Source organism: Chinchilla lanigera, unplaced genomic scaffold (assembly GCF_000276665.1).
Source record: "Chinchilla lanigera isolate Chin_1 unplaced genomic scaffold, ChiLan1.0 scaffold00019, whole genome shotgun sequence".
NCBI lineage: Eukaryota > Metazoa > Chordata > Mammalia > Rodentia > Chinchillidae > Chinchilla > Chinchilla lanigera.
This window is the reverse complement of record NW_004955420.1, coordinates 22,194,123-22,204,448: the sequence shown is the minus strand read 5'-3', so window position 1 is coordinate 22,204,448 and position 10,326 is coordinate 22,194,123. Positions and strand designations below refer to the sequence as shown.

At 41.7% G+C, this 10,326-nt stretch overlaps 1 long non-coding RNA gene across 1 annotated transcript in view; it reads right to left on the bottom strand.

Moving 5' to 3' along the window:
- Positions 1–7,482: 7,482 nt before the first annotated feature.
- LOC106148376 overlaps positions 7,483–10,326 on the bottom strand; it is an 8,024-nt gene continuing 5,180 nt past the window's right edge. Inside the window, exons 3-4 of the long non-coding RNA XR_001233768.1 lie at positions 10,091–10,211; positions 7,483–7,847 (exon numbers count right to left, since the gene is read on the bottom strand). This is a non-coding gene — a long non-coding RNA (uncharacterized LOC106148376). The remainder of the gene's footprint in view (positions 7,848–10,090; positions 10,212–10,326) is intronic.

Below are 10,326 nucleotides of genomic sequence, written 5' to 3'. Positions count from 1 at the left end.
AACAATATAATGCAGGGCACATTTTATAAGATTATTTATAATGGTCACCCAAAGAACGATATACAGAAGAGTACAGGAAATCTGTCCACACACCAAGACCAGGAATCCAGCCGAGGGCCTGGATCCCACGGAAATGTCCTGCATGAATCCAGCTGAAGACATAGGGCTCATAACAATGCCTCTTATAAGTCCACCTGGAGGCCCAGAGCCCATAAAAATATCTCATGCAGGCCTGTTTCACAGATCTGCAGTGGGAAGGCCCAAAGGTCAGTGGTGGAAGCCAGAAGGTCTGTGCCAACAGAATGAAGGATCTGTGCTAGCAGGCTGAGGGATCTGCACCGGAGCCTGGAAGTGATGCTCAGAAGAACCAAAGCTCTCCCAAAAGGCACCACAGCCATCCTCACAACAGTGAGGTCCCGAGCTCCTCTGATGATCAAGATGGCCGAGTTCCCATCAGGGAAGCCAATGCAGCAAGCTTCTCCAGGAGACCAGCAGTGCATTATCTTCCCCTCTGGAGCCAGGAAGTACTGCTCAAAGTGAGGACCAGAGCTCCCTCAAAGTGAACCAAAGTGATTCTCAGTGCCAGTGAGGTCCCGAGCTCCTTAGAGGATGAAAACAGCCAAGTTCATCAGGAAAGCCAGCCTGACAAGCTCCTCCAACAGAACCAACAGCTCCTTACAGCTTCTACCAGCTCCCAACAGCCTTTCTCAGCTCCCAACAGCCTCTCTTCTTCTCCAGGTCTGCCTCTTATGCTGCTGGCAACAATCCTCAGGTGGGCTTCCCATACCCAGCACCACACTGGTTCAGTTCAGCTGGGGGTTATAAGTTGACCACCAGTGGTCAATCTACCACATAGAGAAAGAACCTTTCTGTGGCAGAGCCATGCATGCATTGACTGCTGAACACTGAGAATGGACTGGAACACTGGGTAAAACCCCTTGAGTACCCCCGGCTTCACACTAAGCACAAGATAGCAGCTGTTTTCTGCTCAGAGGAGGATACACTGATGGGAACTATAGTGAACTCAGCTCAGCTACTTACTATATTATCTCTCTTTGTTATTTCGGTTTTCCTGACATAAATATTTCCAGAATACTTCACTGTTCTTTCCCTTAGTTTGTACTGTTATTCTGTAGATGTCTGGCATTAAGTTAAAATTTTACATATTCCACATAAGAGACCAAATAATCACCTATTTTCAAGAGATAAAACAAGCAGCATATCCAGAGACAGAGATGACTCCAAAACTATCAGAAAGTTGAAACTATTAGACTGGAAGTTTAGTTCTGATTCATATGTTAAATGATCTAGTAGGAAAGATAGACCACATGGTGGACTTCGAGCAGAGACATGTGTTAGTCACGCTTCCATGGCTGGGACAGAACACCTAACATAAACGATTGAAACGAGAAAAGATTCATCTTGCTCATGGTTTCGGTCCATAGTCGCTGGCTCTGTGGCAGAACATCGTGGTGGGAGAGCATGGTGAAGGAAAACTGCTCACTTCATCACAGCCAGGATAGAGAGAGCACAAAGGAGCCGCATGGAGAGGAAGAAGTCGGGGACAAGAACATACCTGTCAAGCTTACTCCTCGGTGACCTCCTTCCTCTAACCAGGCTGTGTCTCCTAACGGCACCTTCAGCTGTGCACTCCTCAGTGTTAATGATCTTAGTGCCCCCATCCTCTAACTGCCTTCCAAAAGCTCCACCTCTGAACACGTGAACCTTTTGAGGGGCACTTTTGATCCCACCCATAGCAAATAGATGGGATCAAAAGTTTTCAACTACTTTTCAACTACTCAGTTATCCCTATGCATGGGCGTTGGGAATTAGTACCTGTCCCCTGTACCCATTTCTCCTCATTCATATTTGTGCTCTTTACTACCTCTCTGTTCTTGCTGCTCTCTACTGGCAATTTTCAGTCAGCAAAGGCTGCACCCATTTTCCAGATGAACTCACTCTTTTGATGGAGCTCAGGAAAACTTTGTAGGAGTTGAGTCAGAAAGTACTTTGAATTAAACTATTTTGCGTTTCTAAAAATTGTATTCCTTTTATACACATGGTACCAAAGTACCAGTTCTTCTATCATACAGTGTTTCCTAGGGCTGATCCTCCTCCTAGTAGTAGTGTCCTTTGTTCCCTCTTTCTTTGTTAATACAGCAATCCCATGTGTTTACTACTCTCCACTGCAGAATCACCTTGACTCACTCTCTAGGCACTCCGGGGAGGCCTTCAGCCCCATCAAGGTTCTCTGATGTCTCAGAGTTTACAATCCCCAAAATTGGCAGATAGACCCTTTAGTTGTTATTTAGACGCTCTTTTCCTTTTCATTCGGTTATTGTGGAAGAGTTACTGTACTGTTGATTGGGAGTGAAGTGGGTGGGGTTATTATCATGGTCTTTCATATTTGCTTAAGTGACCTATATAAAAAGTTTGCTGTGTATGCTTTAAAAGGAAAAGAAAAGGAAACAATTTACATTGCCCATCAAGAGAAGAGACGGTGAATAAACTTTGCTGGATTATTCATTCATTGAAATAAAATTCAACACTTAATTGTAGCCCTTCTTGTATCAACATGGATCCATCCCAAAAATAATATTGAGTACAAGTTGTAAAATTTATTGCCCTTGTAAGAGGCTAAGTATTATTTAGAAAGACAGTGAGTAAATAACCACTGTGTCCCTAGTGTCACAAGTAATTTCAGGGACTGGGGAAACCATAGGATTTTTGAATTCTGTTTTTGCATATGAAGTTCTTTCTCCCCGGTTACTCTGAATGTTGACTGTCTGCTACAGGCTACAGGCCAACGAGAAGGGCATTTACTTGTATATTCCTCCAGTTGAGCCGTGTGACCCTTCAGAACCACAGCTGCTTTTCTGTGTCTGAGATGTAGATGGAAGATGAAAAGCTCAAGTCTCCTTTCTAATTTTATCTCTGGCTGTGCTGCTGAGGATCTGTACCTGCATGTGCATTTCAAGGATCATGCGGAGGAGACCGGGCGCAGAGAGTGGGGATCACCCTCTGGCTCTGTCCCCAACAGGATTTTGTTTTTTTGGTTTTTCTCCGGTACCGGGAACCGAACTCACGACCTTGCGCTTGCTAGGCAGGCGCTTTTGCCGCTGAGCTAAATCCCCAGCCCCTCCCAACAGGATTTTGTAAGGTGTTGTAGCATCTGCAGGGACAGGAAGGATTGACAAGACTGTGGTAGAAAATTACCCAGTGGAGAAGTCATTTATACAATGCAGACTTTGCCCAGTTTGTACTACTCCAGGAAGAAGATAAAATACAATCAAGATACTTCTAAATAAATTAACACATTAATTACATGAGGAATATCTATGGAAGAAATGCACTGTGCTGAAATCTAAAGTATCTTGATGCAAGTAAATTATAGAATTCTATGCAAATAATCAGTACAAGACACTCTTTTGAACAAAGCAGGAATGGGTAGTACAGCTCTCCGAGAAAAGCTCCTGGCAATGTGTAAAGCAACGAGAGAAAGTAAATTTGAAAGCATATGAATGTAAAACCTTAATGAGACATATGGGTAAACTTTGTGAATTTCATAAACAAAACTAATAAGGAAATTGAAGATTAGAAAAAATTGAGTAAAACAGGTTTCAAAAGCATCTCTGACATTTCCATGAAAATGGTACTTCTCTAAGATAAATAAAAAATTCGGAATGGTGACTGAGTTAATAAAGAGGAGAATGTGGAAGTTACTTGTGGACTGAAGCTGGAAAGTTCTTTGGAGAGTTAGGCAGCTCCTGCTTGCCTAGTTTTTCTACTTCTCTCTGTGGTATCCAACCTCTAAATAAAGAGAAGTGACCTCGTTCGGCTTGTTAATTACTATACGATAGATCACAGTGCTATGGCAATGTCCCTGTTTTGGACATGAGTTCCTGGGGTAAGGCAGCAGAATGCGTTGGCAAGAAACACTGTTTCTCAGAAGGGTGAAGTGGAGTGAATCAGATCCAGGAGCGTTTAGTTTACTACATATTACTATTATTTTTCTTTGGTTAAGATATTTCAACACTAACCACAGAAAAGAAAAGAGAGAAATCGAGCTGGGGATTTAGCTCAGCAGCATAGCACCTTCCTGGCAAGCACAAGGTCGTGAGTTCGATTCTTGGTACCAGGGGGAAAAAAAAAAGAAAAGGAAAAGAGAGAAATCTAAGCAGAAGATAATCAATTTGTGATTCGCTAGGGTATAGTAGGTCAATAAGAGAAAGACTAGGGGGAAAGGGACTAAGTACATTTTTCCTTCCTCGAGAAATGTAATTGTGTCATAGAAATCAAAATGTTTCTTGATTTTGTATTTGAGAGTTACTTCTTAACAGATAACTTCACATAAAAATCTTTGCATGGAAAATCACTTTATTAGAATTTTTTGGTTATAAATATATTTGGGCCAAAATATATGAAACATAAAAGAAGAGATGTTCTTGAAATTCTACTCCTCACCCCTCCAGATGCCAACATTTTAAATTAATATCCTTGGAGCCATCTTTATATTATATAGCTTTAAAGAGTGTGAATAGAATGCCAGGTGTGGTGGCATACACCTGTCATCCCAGCACTTGGGAGACTGAGGCAGAAAGCTAGCTGCTAGTTCAAGGCCGGCCTAGGCGGCATAGTGAGTTCAAGGCCAGCCTGGCCTACATAGTAAGATCCTGGCTAAAGGAACCAAAATGAAAATAAAACAAGAATGTGAATAGAAAAAGCAAATTCAAATTCAGTTTCTCTTATACACTTGCTCAACAGCAGTCAATTCAGATGACTTTTGTGACCAAATATGGGGGTAGAGGGTTCCCCACACACCAAGCAATCAGTTCTGCAGTAGACAACACTTAGGTGTCAGGGCTGGGGATTTAGCTTAGCGGCACAGCGCCTGCCTGGCAAGCTCAAGGTCGTGAGTTTGGTTCCCGGTACCGGAAAAAAAACAAAAACACTTCAGTGTCTTCTAGTTCTGTTCGGTTCTTACACTATCGAGATAGCATCAGATCCCATTGGTTGAAGGCTCAGTCCCCACGACTGTACCCCAATTTCAGATGCCACCTGTAGGCTGTTTAAGAGAAGATCAGATGTAAATGTTTTACCTACTTCTGAGCACTGGCTATAAATCAAAGCTCTCACACCCTCTCTTTGCATGCTAAAGCAGCTTATACCACTCAAGGAACTGCTTCTGTTACCAAGGATACAGATGAGATGCTTTGAGGAGGGCATGAGGGAAGGGTCAAGGAGCCTCTGGGCCACTCCATGTGTTCAGCTGTCCAGAGCTCTCAGAAAACTGTCCCTTTGGGGTTTTTGAGTGATTCCTTACACGGGCACTCCAGATTACATCCCTGGCCCATTTAACCTACAACTTTCTCCCCTCCTGGGGAGTCGTAGGACGGTGCTCGTCCTCCCAACCTTCTTACTCTGCCTTCCCTCTCCACTGACCAGCTCCCATCCTGAAGTCCCCTAGGGGTTCCTAGCCATCAGCCAGCTCATTAGCAAACAAAAGCATATTTACCGCTTTGAAGGTTCTAACCATGTTAGGAATTATATGCCATGAGATGAAGACCAAATACATGTATTTCACAACACCACAGGAAGGAAACAACAAAGTATTTTAGGATGAAAAGGGCATTGATATTAAATATCTTGCTAATTTCAAGAAGTTTTTTTTTGTTTTTTTTTTTTTCTTTTTGCTAAGTAGGTGAGTGTATGCAAGAATAATAGAAGCAAAGTCCTCGGGAGAAAACAATCTGGTTATCTATTTTTTCTTCCTTTCAACCTCCGATTTTGATTCCAGCTTTATTTGAGAAATGAGAGTTACGGTCATATTTGGAGTTTGTACCCAATTTGCTGCTCCTTCCCATGTTGGAGGCAGTAGGGAGGGCAACGTTGTGAGTGTGGGCAGGAGAGGACAGTGACCAGGCCTTTACTTCAGCCCTGCAATTACTGTGACGTTGCGCTTGTCAAAGGACAAAATTGCAACAGTCCAAAGATCTTAATTGGCTTTATTTTCTATTCTAGAATCTGGCAACACTTCATTCCATAAAATAGAATACGTTCTGATGAGCTGGGCAGACGTTAGTTTTACAAACAAAAGGCCCCGAAGAAACAAGAAACCAAGGCAAACTTGTCATTTCAAAGTTACTTTCATTGCAGGACGGGGACAGCGAGATGAAACAATAGAAAAATAGCTAATTGGCCAACATTAGGTTCCTTCAGGTTACATTTTTTGGGTAAAAATTAAATAATACAGAGGGAACTGCATTATTCTGCCAGTCGAAACTAGTATTTTTGGAAGATATGGCCATCTCTCTAATCCTGATTTCTCAGGTCAGGAAAACAGTTTAGTGTTTACTTGGTGAAATGGGATTTAAGCATGGGTGACTTCGTTTTTATTTTTTGTTGGGGCAGGAGTTTAGCCCAAAATAATGACCTTCTGTAATTTTTATTTAACACTGCTGGTTTGAAATTTTTCCTTCAAAAAAGTATAATATTCCAGCCAGTATTATAAAAGTGCACTGAGATGGTCTAGGAGAAAGCATTTTAAAAAGCAATGTGCCTGCTGCTAAATTGTCCCTTATACTCTGTTTTTGTTGTCTGTTTTTGCCATGCTGGGTATTGGAAGCAGAGCCCCACACATGCTAGGCAAGCATCTACGTCGTCGAAGCTACACCGCCATCCCTGTCCTCAGCTAGTGCGGGCTGTTGTTTAAGGTGGAAATCATCCGTTAGTAGGTCTACCGTGAAAATAAAAAGAAAATTTATTATAGGAAGGAAACACAGCTGGCTGCTGCAGAGAAGCTTAGTTAAGAAGCCAAGCCAGCTGTTCCATCGGCGGTTCCCCAGACAGCGCCACACAGAGCCAGGCAGAGCCATTGCACTTTTGTGGGGTCTCAAAGGAATAATATGAATCATTGGTGGGTTTTTTTTTTTAAATTTATTTATTTATTTTGTCATTTTGAGACAGGGTCTCACTATGGAGTTCAGACTGGCCTTGAGCTCACTTTGTAGCCCAGGCTGGTCTCGAACTCGCAACGATCCTCCTGCCTCAGCCTCCCGAGTGCTGGTGGGTTTTTGAAAAGGTCTCCTAGGGGGTGGAGATTAGTCTCATCTTGCTTCCTTATCTCGGAGTATAGTGGCTTATCCCTTTGACTAACCATTTGCTTTCTTTTCCCTGCGTATCATCCCAAAGTGCAGCTACCTGCTTCTTTCCTATCAAGTAGTTACTTCAGAGTCCTGTTTGCTCCCCGCCTCAGTCACACACTGGGACTCAGAGCCAGGTTGCCCTGTTCACCGTTTGGCCCTCGGCAAGTGACTTAACCTACTTCGTGGTCCTGGGAGCTCCATGTCTCAGTCCCCTGATACTCTATTCTTCCCCGTCTCTCAATGTCTGAAACAGGGCCTGGGGATTTAGCTCAGCGGCACAGTGCCTGCCTGGCAAGCGCAAGGTCGTGAGTTCAATTCCCAGTACCGGAAAAAAAAAAAAAAAAAAAAACAATGTCTGAAACACCAATATATTCTGTAGAAACTCAGACTGCGAAATGTTATTCGTGTTTTCAGCCCTATAACAGTTTTTGAAAGTCAGCAGATGACTGGGCAACACTTACTGTACTTTAACCTTCTGAAAATGAAGGAGTGAAATGCCCAGGGTGAAACTAGAGGTGTGGTTAGATGGGCTGTTTTGTTTCTGCTCAGAATTGTCCTCACTGTCCTCCGTAACCCATGGATTTTCAGGGGTTCACGGCTGTTTTCATAACCGGATCATGTGGGGAAGGGCAGGTTTCTCATGAGCCTTTTCACAAGACATCCGAATAATTTCTCTCCGTGAAAATAGATGTTCTAGCAATTCTGAAATAAAGCAAAAGCAATAAAGGATTTATATTATTTAGATTTCTAAGGCAGGTAAGGTAACACGAGTCAAATGTGGACTCAGATTCCCACTTTAGCATGATACCATTCACTGTTCAAAAGACTTGAAAATAAGCCCATCTCTGATAGCTTAAAGTTATAGCAAAGATAATTTCTTGAATTGGGCAAAAATGTACAGTTTTTCTGTGTATACCTGACCGTGTGAATATAAAATGCCAGATACATTTAAATTTGATCCTCTCTTAAATAACCTTAGAGAGAAAAACAAAGCTTTCATTTTGTGTAAAGTTTATTGATTCATCTGTGAACTAACACAGAGAGTTCAAGGTACAGAGATAGATAGCACTTGGCCTACCATTCTAATGTGTCATGTGAATGTAGTTTCTATTTGAAAGTTCCAAATAGATACTCCAGAGCGGACAGGGGAATTCCAGCAAGGTCATTCAACCATTAAAACTTTAAAGGGAGGGAAAAAAAGACAAGGAAAAATATTGCCATTGTGTAAACATTAACACATCTGCTTTTACAGTGGCTCTTTCTATTCACTTGAATATTAAAGGGAGAGCTCAGACTGGATTTGTTTCACATTTCAAATCAAAAATAATGAATTTAATTAATTTGGAAGTTTATACCTTTGTGGTTGATTATATTTCTTCTGGGTTGGCAAAATATCCAGTGCTAGGAAAAATGACTTCCCAGGGGCCCATAAAATACAGGAGACAGAACGGGCAGGAATTCTTAAAATGTCTTTGGTGTGTTTTCCTTGGCAGTTACATAGATTGAAACATACCCAGTTTTTGTTCTTGAAGTTTTATAAACCTGCCCTTAAATGACTTTAACAGGTAGACGGGCATCTGACTATGCAAACATTGCTGGGTATACGTGATGAATTAAAGTACTGTCATTCTGTCAGTGTCTTTTGTGTAGCCTAAATATGCAATGAAATGGTGACGATTTAGTACATAGCAAGAGCAGTTATTCATATCCTAGACTGCCAGTTTATTCAGCCCCGAATCTTTAAATCCATATTTAATTGAATATTAACATTCACACCTATAGTGCATCATAAAATGATAGCATACTAAATTAAATTAGTTTTAAATTTAATTATTTGGGGAGCTTTTTGTTCTTTATATTCCACACACCTCATTCTGCTAGAGACATAGATTCATTTGCTATCTACCTTTGGACAAAGTAGAGCTTTTGAAGAAAGGAGCTGGGGGTGTAGCTCAGTGGTAGAGCACTTGCCTAGCACACATGGGACCCTGGGGTTGAGCCTCAGCATCACTACAAAAAGTCTACAAAAAGTAGGAGATGTTAAGAAGTGAAAGCATGTCCCTGCAGTTGTGAAAGCCACAACATAGGCTGAATAAAATACTCAAAAGAGCTGTAATTATGCCTTCCAGGTTTGGTATCGCATTAGCTTTTTTTTGGCCTCAAGAGGTAATTTCAGATGATATAATGTAGAGTATTGAAAGCTATTTACTATATAAGGTAATTTTTAGTTTAGAAATCCAAACATTTAGGAAAGAAGCTGGTTTATTTTGATTATTCTTAAAATTGGTTTTCTCTTAAACTGTAGAAGTCTGTAATTATCAGGATTCTATTAAGGTAATAAATAATGGTTTGTCTTAACCATGCCTGCAAATTTTGCATTCTTCTGCTTCAATTTATTTTCCCCCAAATAAAACTGATACAACATAAAGATCTACCCTGTGGCATCAGATACCCCAGTTTAAGAAGCGTGATGATAAATGGAATCCTTTTGCCCAAAGGCCTTTAAATCAGACATGCTTTCCTGTAAGAACATTTGACTTCAGTAATCCGTGTTCCATCTAGGCTTTTCTGAAAGTGAAAGGTCTTTTGAGGGACCTTTTTCCACCAACGACCTTTCTCCTTTTAATAAATTGTCCCGTGACCTTTTTGTGGACGATGCATGTGGTGGGCTGCTTCTTGGATCTTTCCCTTTTTGTTTCTAGACAGTGACAATATCATGCTGTTTTCCCAAACGCTTAGCTCATTCCTTCCCTGTCTTCTCTGCCACCACTTCCCTCCCATGCTTATGCCCTGCAGCTCGGTGTCGCCGCCCCTTCCTCGCTCTGCTTAATCTTTCTCAACTCTTCCTGGTCCGTCCTCTCCCGGAACCCTCGTCCTCTGTGTCCAGATGCCTTCTGGACATGCGGAGGTCACTCTGTACTCGTCGTTTATAAACTCGCTCTCACCTCATCACTGTACCTGGGATAGTAGGTGCCAATAAATATCCGTTGAAGGAATTCAATTAATTTCATTCTCCTTCTTCCTATCTTTTGTCATTAGTTTCATTCTTCTCATTTCTCAGTGACACTGCAAAACATTTGATTTTGTTTTCTTTTGACTCGTGTCTTCTGTCTAATTACTTATTTTCATGCCCGTTACCAAAGGCCCTCATCACTTCGGGCCGTGATTCCCCCCCCCCCCC